The sequence below is a fragment of the Quercus robur genome, chromosome 5 (genome assembly GCF_932294415.1).
Source record: "Quercus robur chromosome 5, dhQueRobu3.1, whole genome shotgun sequence".
Taxonomy (NCBI): Eukaryota; Viridiplantae; Streptophyta; class Magnoliopsida; order Fagales; family Fagaceae; genus Quercus; species Quercus robur.
The window spans coordinates 54,710,231-54,719,192 of NC_065538.1; the positions used below are offsets into that span (position 1 = coordinate 54,710,231).

The 8,962-nt window shown below is 32.9% G+C and overlaps 1 pseudogene; it reads left to right on the forward strand.

Annotated features, from left to right (window-relative positions):
• Positions 1-3,882: 3,882 nt before the first annotated feature.
• Positions 3,883-6,758, forward strand: LOC126728378 (probable LRR receptor-like serine/threonine-protein kinase At1g07650; annotated as a pseudogene).
• The last annotated feature ends 2,204 nt before the right edge of the window (positions 6,759-8,962 follow it).

Here is an 8,962-nt window from a genome sequence, read left to right on the forward strand (position 1 = left end):
TATTTCAGATCCATTGAAAGCAACCTGTTCTCTGGCCCTGTTCCCCCTGGGCTTGCAAACTTGGTTGACTTGGAGATTCTGTTAGTGATTCTTTCTTTTCAAATCACATTTGATTAGTCATTTCTAAATTCTCAATGAGTTTCATAACATAATAATAGCGTATGTTGAACTGATCTTAAATTTTCTTTTTTACTGCAGCGTTCTTAATGCTAACAATCTCACGGGAGAGTTGCCAGTAGCTCTCACTAGTCTGACCCAATTAAGAGTGCTGTAAGTGGTTGTCAACTTTTCAATTTCTGTACTAACAGTAATTTTTTATTTTTTGTTGAAAAATGATCTGGTTTGTATTTCATTCTATCTTGTTTCTATCTAGCCCATATGCAGTGGGATTAGCAGTAACAACTTCACTGGAAGAATACCTGATTCCGTTCAAAGTTGGAAACAACTTCAGAATTTGTATGTGATATTCCTACAATTTTATGTAAAGCACTTCTACTCAAAAGTTTTAGGCTTAATCTAAATCCATTGGACTTATGTCCTTAACAGAGAGATCCAAGCTTGTGGTCTTGAGGGGCCCATTCCTCCTAGCGTTTCGATCTTAAGCAATTTAACAGTGCTGTGAGTTCTGTGTTCTATGTTAAAATTTCTTGAGTTTCATAATCTCTGCAATAATTTCTTGTGATTTTAAACTAATAAAATTCATAGCCAATGAAAATAACAGTTATTGATGGTGCAATATCATGCAGACGGATTAGTGACTTGCATGGAGTGGGTTCACTTTTTCCGAACCTAAGTAGCATGGGAGGCCTGACAAGATTGTAAGGTTTTTATGTTGTAAAATTATCTGCAATTAGAATAATACACATATTATTGCAATTTTGCTTATATGAAATTGGTTTATGTTTCAGGATGTGGAGAAGCTGTAATATCTCAGGACAAATCCCTGGATATATATATCAGAAATGACACAGCTGAAAATTTTGTAATTCCTCTCTTCATTCTTCTCTTTAATTTTTAGTGAATTACAAGAAGATTAAGAAATATGGAGAAAAATATTTACACTTGACAGGTATTGAAGTTCAAAATGAGTGGACTTAAGCTACATTGCAATTGATAACTTGCTAAATTCTAATTTTTGACACAAAATTTTGAGACCTTTTATTCCTAGCTTGACAAATAGATTATTGTATAGTATTAGAATTAGTATCTCAAGAGTTATGATCTGAATTTATTGCCTCTTTTGTCTAGCGATTGTAATTTAAACTGTTAAAACAGAATGTTAGCCAAGGATATCTACAGATAAGAACGATAATGACATTATGATGTTTAGAAGACCTTTAGTCTCTTTAATTTGGTATATACCATGAAAACCTTTTACACTCTCCAATGTAGGTGTGAGAAACTGAAAATGTTATACTACATAATACATTGATAAAAGATAAAAGTGTCAGGTGGAGCCCAAAATTCATGATAGGAAAGAAAGATGAGTAAGATAAAATTAAGAGAGGTCATATGAAATATGAATAAGTAAAGTTTGGGGGCTAGCTGTATACTTTTCTCAAGTTGCATAATATGACAGGTATTGAGACAATTTGTAAGTTCATTCAAGAAGAATTAAAGTTGAGACTAGTTGTTTAGGTGTACACTATACATAAATATTTGTTTTGGATTGTATGTAATTAGATGAATTCTAGATGATTATGCCCATGCTATTACCTGCCACATGTTTAAAGATAATTTGACTGATGCCTACTTGAGTTACTCAGTACAGCAATGCCCTTCTCAGATTTATGCTTAGTACTCTTCAATTATGAATGGAAACAATAATAGATTTATAGCTCCATGGATTAAGTACGTGAACATATTATCAGGTTTTCCATCAATCTGCTATACCTAAATTTATGTTATTTTCTAGGTCCATTCTCATTTGGGGAACAAGCATGTCTCTAAGTTAACCATGTTGACATGGACAGTTATTTAGCTTACTTTCTTGTGTTCTTATGACATCTGCTTTTTCCTTTTTTATGGATCTTAGCTTCAACAGATTGGAAGGAAACATTCCAAATTTGGAAGTTCTAACTAGTTTGGACACCATGTCAGCAATCTAAATTCATGCAGTGGGCAACTTACAACCTAATCCTGGGGCCATTTATGTTAAGCTGGAAATACTATGTTGGCCTGCTTTCTAAAGCAATTTAATCTTTTGAGATTGTTGATTTACCAACATAGTGTAAGAGCCTTTTTGTCTGAAAGGTTTTTGGAATGAAGCATTATGGTACAAAGTCGTATGTCTGAAAGGTTTCATACAAATAGAGTCAGCTCACAAAAGTTTAAAAATAAATTTTCTTTTATGTACATTCAAAATAGTAACAATATGTGTGTTTCTAATCACAATGTGATGATTTCATGCTCATTGGATAGATATCTGACAAGAAACTTGCTCAGTGGGCCAATTCCAGACTGGATCAAGGGCAGAGATAAGTAGATAACCGCTAGTATGCTTTCCATCTTAACTTCTACACTGAATTTGCATGATATTTTTGTTCACTTATTTTATTTTATTTGGGACAGTAGAAGCATATTCTCTTAAGGTATTACACACAATGTTTTATATCTGAAAATGTATATATTTGAAATCCTAATTTGGATAATGGTTCATTTCATGACCTCTTTATGGGTAGGTTGCAGAGAACATTCTCCACGAAATGGGTGAAATAATCCCATTCTTCTGGCAGCTTAATTTGCATTTTTCTCCATGTAGCATCACCTTGAAAGAGCAGCATTATTTTGTTCCATTGTTCAATGTTTGTTATCTAGAAATGCTGGTGGGGGTGGCCAAGTGGGCCTAAATTGATGTTGCTTTGGCTTTGATAAATCCAGTTTGAAGTTTAAGAAATGCCATATTATGGTAGATATATAGAACACAATTCTGTTATAGAATACATGTAAGATGTCTTTCTTAGAACATCCATAAGGATGGTATAAATCACTGAATTGGTTAATTGTTTAGCTAATTATGGAAAAAAGGGATTAAGATTGTATTAATTGGTGGTTAATATGGTCATAAGTTTGTATACAACTCTCAAATTTCCTCTTTCAACATTTTTACATATTAGATCAATTGTAGCGTTAAGATCAATTCAAATCAAAATTGATGAAAATGTAATTTTATGTATTGGAAGATTAAAGGAAATCACGTTTTTGTGCAGTCAAATAGATATCTCTTACAATAATTTTTCCGAAAGCTCTGCGCCAAACACTTGTCCTGACACCTTGTAAGAAACTTTTTCCTCTTAAAGTCAACCTACTTGAGCTTTCAACACCTTTATTCATTTACTTCTTCTTCTTTTTTTTTTTTGGGGGGGGGGGGGGGGTGGGGTGGGGAAGTAACTCATTTGTAATTCAAAAGAAATTTGTTCAGAAGCTTTTCTGGACAGAACAACTTGTAAGCTTCTAATTTATTTGACTTCTAAGGAGAGCACTTTTTATAATTTTATTTTTCATTTCCATTTTTTTTTTAAATATGCTAATTCTTCTTCCTTATGCTACATTTTAATCTAGAATTCTTACGGAATGTCTGAAGAATAATCCATGTTCAAAAGGTATATATACATATTAGGACCAAACTAGCATTTAGATGCTTCAATTATCAATATCACACATTCCTCATCAATGATTTTTTTATCAAGAAAACAAGAAGAAGATTAAATTATTAATGATAATTGAATATCTCCTGTTTTGTTTGATTGTATCTGATTACTTTGGTGCTCTCTAGATCAGTATTCCTTGAATATAAATTGTGGTGGAAATGCAACCACCATTGGAAACATCAAATACGAAGCAGATTTAGAGCTAGGAGGTGCAGCAAAATTTGTTCGCATGATGTCGGATGATAGTTGGGGCTTTAGTAGCACTGGAGATTTCTGGGGTATTTGGAGTGGCGCACATGACTACATAGCAACAAATGAATCTGTACTCAAAATGAATGACTTCGAATTGTACACAGATGCACGCCTGTCTCCTCTCTCTCACATGTTATGTGCGCTGCTTGGCAAATGGAAGTTGTCCTTTTTCGGTGTTGGAAGACGGATGTTTGATGTTTATATCCAGTTACTGGTAGTCAGTCAGATTATTCTTCTTCCCTAAATGCTATAGATGATAATTTAACCTAAATAAGTTGTTGTAGGATGAACTGGTACTGAAGGATTTTGATATTGAGAAGGAAGCACAAGGAGATGACAAATAAATTGTTAGGAACTTTACAGCATTTGTTAAGAATAAAATTTTGGAGATCTGCTTTCACTGGTCTGGGAAAGGGACAACAAATGTCCCTAAGAGAGGAACATATGGTCCTCTTATATCAGCTATCTCCATAGATGCTGGTAAGTACAAAAGTTGTATGTCCTGTATTCCTTCTTTTACATGGTCAGGCATTTCTCACTCTAACTCTTTCATTTTTGAGTTTTGATTCTTTTGAATGTTTCTATTTTCCAAAACTAAAAAGTAATATATTCTTATTGTATGGTTTACGGAGAAGCAGTCCCCAAAACAACTGGATGCGAAGTAAAATACTTGAAACAATGTTAATGTGCAGCTTGGTCGAAGACATACAAATATTTTTTCTTATTCCTCTCTAATTCCTTTTTTGTTACCTAACCTGTGTTTTGAACCATCTAATAGTATCTAGTTTTACTCTAGATCCACCTACGTGTATGCCTTTACAGTACAATATACAAAATCGAATGCAGTTTTACAATCACTATTTTTTGCTACTTTCCTTCTTTGTAGATGTCAACCCTCCTGATGATAGAAAAAAGAAGATACTTATCACAGTTGGAACTGTAGTTTTGGTGTCAAGCCTTATCCTCCTGATTTTAGGAATTCTTTGGTGGAAAGGATGTTTGGGAGGCAGGACATCAAGGGAAGAAGGTTACTCTGTTTTGATATCATTGACTAGTCAGAATACTAATGAAGCAGTCCTTTAAATTTTTAAGATGCATTCTAATATATGAAACTTGTTCCATACAGAACTGAGAGGCCTAGATCCACAAACTGGTTTTTTTACATTCAGGCAAATCAAAGCTGCCACTAACAATTTTGATGCTGCAAACAAGCTAGGGCAAGGTGGCTTTGGAGCTGTATACAAGGTAATCTACAACTTCATTATGGTGATATGGTCTTCTATCTTTGCATGAATGCATTTAATACCTTTTTCTCTTATTCCCTTCGCATATTCACTGGTCCAGATAGACCTCATACATAACCAATAGCGCAAATTATACTGTCAATGCAGGGCACTTTATTAGATGGTACCATAATTGCAGTTAAGCAACTTTCTTCTAAATCAAAACAGGGGAATCGTGAATTTGTGAATGAAATAGGCATGATTTCTGGATTACAACATCCGAATCTTGTTAGACTGTATGGATGCTGTATTGAACGAAATCAGTTATTGTTGGTATATGAATACATGGAAAACAATAGCCTTGAACATGCTTTATTTGGTAAGCTTAATCTTTCATCTTTGGCATATTATTATCTTGACTTGAAAAGAGTAGGAGTGAATTTCCATGAATCATATAGGACCTATAGGTTGAACTAAAAATTTGGATATCATTGATTGAGCTATCTACATTGCTGGTCCAGAGGAAAGCCGACTGAAATTGGACTGGCCTAGAAGGAAAAAAAAATGTCTTGGCATAGCAAGAGGTCTGACTTTCTTGCATGAGGAATCAACCCTGAAAATTGTTCATAGGGACATCAAGACTAGCAATATACTACTGGATGGGGACCTTAATCCTAAGATTTCTGACTTTGGGTTGGCCAAGCTTTACGAAGAGGAGAACAGCCACATTAGCACCCGAGTTGCAGGAGCCGTGCGAGCTACCTTTTTCTCTTCCTTCATTCTGAACTTATTTTTCTTGTGTTCTTTTTTAGACAAATATGAATCTTAATGGCTCTAATTTCAAGTTGCTTTCCTAAAAGAAGACCAGAATATGGCAGCAGTTGAAGTCTCCATAAACAAGTTCAAGTATACACAGTACTATGGGAAAGTCCTCACTTTAAGTATTAGTAGGAGCTTTATTTATATTAGCCATCTTCATTTGCTACCCAATTGTACTCCTATTTGGTATTCCTGCTTTACAAATCATTTACATGATAATTTAGAAATAATCTACAAAGTTATTTTACCTTAATTTTATATGTATCGAAGCAACATCTCAAACTTCTCATCAAATAGAAACTGCAGAATAAAACAGAAGGATGAGAAAATTCTGTTTTATTCAAAAATTAAATTTCATACGGTGAATGCTACCTCTAAATTTTTACCTTTTTATACAAGGATTAAGCAATATAGAGAAATTTTAATTTATATTCTGCTTTCCAGTATGGCTAATGGTGCATGACGACATCAATTATCAACTTGCAAAGTGGCTATATCAGTAATAGGTAGAGAAATAGAGTCACCCCCCTTCCCCTCCCTCTCTCAACCCACCCAATCAACATTAAGTGTAGTTTTTCAAGGCCTGCAATGGTTAACGGTACAAATATTGTTTTAGGTGAAGTTTCTTTCATGTGAAACATATTTGTGACTAAATAATGCTAGCTTTTTTAATGGCATAATTGCTTGCCAAAATGGAAATAAAATTATTATGATAGGAAATCTAGTTACCTAAAACGATTTTGTCATGGATTTGTTTGTTAGAGAAGCTTGTAACCTCATTCTAGTGAAACCTTACTAATCGAATTATCTTTCTGTGCAGAGAATACATGGCACCAGAATATGCATTATGGGGATATTTAACATATAAAGCAGATGTATATAGTTTTGGGATTGTTGCATTGGAAATTGTTGCTGGGAAGAACAACATGAAATATCGACCAAATGAAAATTTTGTATGCCTTCTAGATTGGGTAAGATAGATCTTCATCAAAATTTTCTTATAACTGAAACTAAAAGCAGCTTTGAGACCCAGTCACTTATTTTGGGACTTCTTTATTTGGCTCTGTATTGTGCGTTTATTTACCAATCCAGATTTAAGTGCCATTTTGCGCAAGACTTATCTTCATTGAAACCAAATAACATTTACTGAGTTCCGATTAAAAAATTTAAAGAGTTATGCATTCCATATATAAAATTTTCTTTATTCTTTTTTTATTTTATTTTATTTATTTATTTGGTGGGTAGAGGGGTGACCTGAATAATGATATAAAATGAAAATGTTAAATTGAGTTAGTGTTGGCAATATAAGAATAGCATGAAATCTAGCACAAATTTCAATTTTATTTTCATTATAAGTCTTTTTATATATAATTTCTTTTTAAGAACAAGTTTTTTAGATATAAGTCTTTTTAGATATAATTTCATTTTCCCCTGTTTGGTAACAACCTTGAAAATGGGCTTGAGAATGTTTTTTAGTGTTCGGTATGCAATTTTTTTTAATATTTCTTATATAATTTAAAACATGTGTATTATGTAAACTAACTAATGTAATCAGTATAAATAAAAAAACCAAGAATGAATTTGGTTTTCATACTAAAATTTTGACAATAAATACAATCAAAATTAGTTGTCAAATTTTCATTTTTTCTACCACTCATCTTGCTCATGTATATGGACAGTAACGTCCATACATACATACATACATACATAAAATTGATAGGAAAATACATCTTCAATAAGTACAAATAACAATAACTTTTTACTGTCTACTCTTTTTGCTAGTACACTAATTGTCTACTATGGTCAACAACAAGTCTTCAATATCACTCTAAATTATGTATTTACATAATGTATTTGCATAATATATCATCACTGTATAGTATTTGCATAATGTATCTACCTGGAATACATCAAACCAAAAATTTCTTAGAGAAAAAATAAAATCAAGCTTGAAATTCAAAGCAAAGAATTAGGATTTTGGTAGAGAGGAATGAAATAATTACTGTTGCAAATTTGTTCTCCTTTGCAAGTCAGAGCTATTAACCAATTAGTGAAGGAAAAAAAAACCTAATCAGAGAATTGTGTTATAATAGGGAAGAGAAACATGGAGAAAAGAGAGAAGAAAGACAAATAGAGAGAGAGATCTACGGAAGAGGAGAGACTAGAGTTAGTAGCAGTGAGGGTGTGAGGAGAGAAAGAAAAGGGAAAAGAGAAAAAGTGAAAGAGCGTACCATGAGAGAGAGATTGTTTCCCCCAAAAGAATTTTGGAAACAACCCATAGAAAATAAGCCATATTTTTATTAGGATTTTCCGTTGACTATAGATAATTTTCTGTTGACCAATTTTTTTTTGTGCTACCAAACATTGGAAAATGTGGAAAACCATCTATACAAAAGGCTTTCTAATGAAATAAACAATGCATTTATTTAATTTTTTGGTGGGTAAAGGGGTGACCTAAATATATGATATAAAATGAAAATGTTAAATTGAGTTAGTGTTGGCAATATAAGAATAGCATGAATCTAGCACAAATTTCACTTTTATTTTCATTGTAAGTCTTTATAGATATAATTTCTTTTTAAGAACTAGTTTTTTGTATTTTGCTTCAGTAAATTATTACCTTATCGATTAAGATTTGTATTGTTTTGCTCAATATATAATGCTAATTAATTTCTTCTTTCCATTTTCTTCTATATTCTTTTACAGGCCCTTGTTTCACAACTAAAGGGGAATTTGATGGATTCGGTGGATCCAAACTTAAAAATCTAATTTCAGTTAAGAAGAGGCAGTAAAAATTATGAAAGTAGCTCTATTATGCACTAATCCATCACCAACACTTTGGCCTACCATGTCTGCTGTAGTAAGCATGCTTGAAGGCCATACTGCTGTTCATGAGTTGATCATGGATCCAAGTATTTATGGTGATGATTTGAGATTTAAGGCCCTAAGAGAATACTTTGATCAGATCATGGGACAGGGCTCAGATGACACGCAGAGTCTCATTCATTCATCAGATGC